The sequence below is a fragment of the Lissotriton helveticus genome, chromosome 8 (assembly GCF_964261635.1).
Source record: "Lissotriton helveticus chromosome 8, aLisHel1.1, whole genome shotgun sequence".
In the NCBI taxonomy this organism is placed as follows: Eukaryota; Metazoa; Chordata; class Amphibia; order Caudata; family Salamandridae; genus Lissotriton; species Lissotriton helveticus.
The window spans coordinates 233,945,605-233,947,977 of record NC_136069.1 but is presented as its reverse complement, the minus strand read 5'-3'; positions in this window follow the sequence as shown (position 1 = coordinate 233,947,977).

Below are 2,373 nucleotides of genomic sequence, written 5' to 3'. Positions count from 1 at the left end.
GCGCTGGTGGACGAATCTTCGTGAAATTCTCCATGAAAATGGCTTGCTCGGCTCCGCTCTTTCCCTGAAGGTTTGGGGGTGATTCGTCAAGTGGGGGCCGAGAAAAAAGAGGGGTCCCAAATATGTTTTCCCCATGCAATTTTCCATAGGGACCTTTAGCCAGGGCTACAGCCCGAACGGCGGAACGTAATTACACCAAATTTGGCAGCGAGGTAGAGTTCGGTTCGCAGATTGTGCTTTTTGTTAAATGGTGTAAATCAGTTCAGTAGTTCCTGAGGAAATCATAGTGATATCTATTAACTAAGTACTGTACGCGTACAGAAATTCGTACAATTACGAGCACGAGCTGCATGTTGATTGGATGTCAACTGTCTGTCAACACTCCAAACCAGGAGGTGTTGGCAGCCATCTTGTGCCTCGCTAGAACCGAGTCACAAGAAAACAGTAAAACAAAGTTGAAAAATAAGGAAAGGGGGCAGGGTAGAAGCATCCTGACCCTCTAGGCCTGCTCAGGAGGTCCCACATGGATCATCAGGCCAAAAATTAAATAAAAAAATTGCGGGGTATGCGTATCGTACGCATACGCGTTGGAAAAGGACAAAATAGTAGAAGTCCGTTTTATTCTTAATTAGCCCCCGGGGGGCCAAATCCCGGGGGCATTTTTTTCCATAATGGGGGGCTTGTAAGGCCCTCCGAGACTCGGGGAAAGCCACCCCCTGGGGTTTTATTTTGAAGTATGCGGGGGGCCTCACGGCCCCCTTCCCCCCGCAGTCCCGGGGACTGCCACCCCCTCGGGGCTTTTTTTTAAATATTTTTTTTAAAGTATGTTTTCAGCTCCCCCTCCCTCTCCCCCGTACACGTCCCAGGGACCGCCACCTTCCTGGGGCAGTAATATGTAAAATGACCTTCCAGCCCCGGGGACCTGCACTCCCTGGGGCTTTTTAATGTTGGGAGGGGGTCACGCGGCCCCCCCTCCTGGAACTCTTGATGGCCCTGGGGACCACCACCACCCAGGGCCGGCTCTTGCAGTGTCTCGGGGTGCCTACCCCTGGAACACTGCTGTTTGATATGGTAGGGCGGGGTCGTCGCGGCTCCCACTTTACCACAGCAAACCGCTTTCCTATTTGAAAGACAGAGCAAGTTAATCTGCTCTCTCTTTCAAGTAGGAAATCAGATTGTTTTTCGTCAGAGTGAGCAGCATGTAAGCTGCTCTCTCTGACAAAGCAATGCCGGCTCCCGAAGGACGCATGGAGCCGTCTGGGATCGTGGGGGCATTGGGGCTAAAAAAAAACAGGTTTTTTTTAGAACTAACTTTACTAGTCAAAAAAAGAGCTATATTTCTATGATAGTATGTAAAACTTTCCGGGTTTTTTCGTACATCAGTTGTACTATCTATGCATGCGCAGCCTCGTTTCCAATCCCATGTTTCTTTCTTTTTCTCCAAGTTCACCAAGCAAAGCTGTCCTCATTTCAGGTATTAAATTTGCCGCTTTCTTTTCCCGGGCCATGTGTGTCATCTGCTGCTATACTTTTGTAATATATTAATAATCAAATTCTATCTATATTTAATTGAAACGTATTGCCGAGGTGCCAAACGTTGATTACATACTCTGTCCACCGCCATTTTAGTAGTTTTCCTCCGTTATTTTTATTATACCTGCTACTTTCATTTTACCCTCCGCCTATCTTCTCTGTGATCTATGAGATTTCCTGCCACAGACACCATAGTGTTTGTCCTTAGCCTCTGATGTTATCAGACTTGGTCACACGCATACCTAAAAACTAATTTGAAGCACGTAAGACACAGCCATTACAACGCGTGTCCGTCACCACAAAGCCATTATCATGCTTATGCCTTTATCATGCGTGGTAAATGTATACTAGTTGTAAAAGCATGCATGGTAAAGGCATGCGTGGTAAAGCCATATGCGTGCTAATGAATTCGTGATGACGATCACGCGTGGTTATGAGCGCGTTGTAATGGCTGTTTTCCCCCAGGACACTGCAGGAACCGGGTCTAGGTGTGGCGGACTCCAGGACATCAGGTGGTGGGCCACGCAGCCTCCATCACACTATATAGAAATCTACGGGGGTGGTCTTTTTCATGGTTTGAGGGGCGTCATTGCGGCCCACACAGTTAATTTTGTAGGGGGGTAGGTTTGCACGCAAAAATGTCGCAAAAGGTTTGTAAATGTGGTACACATTGTTTTACTTTGATTTCCTTTCTATGTTGTAGTCCATCCAGAGAAAATATAACTTATTGTACAGCAAGTACTTTTCAACACTACTGTCAAACATCTTACTATAGTATTTCAAACTATAAATATTATTTTTGTTGTGGACCGCCCCCCCAAAAAAAAAATAAGTATATAG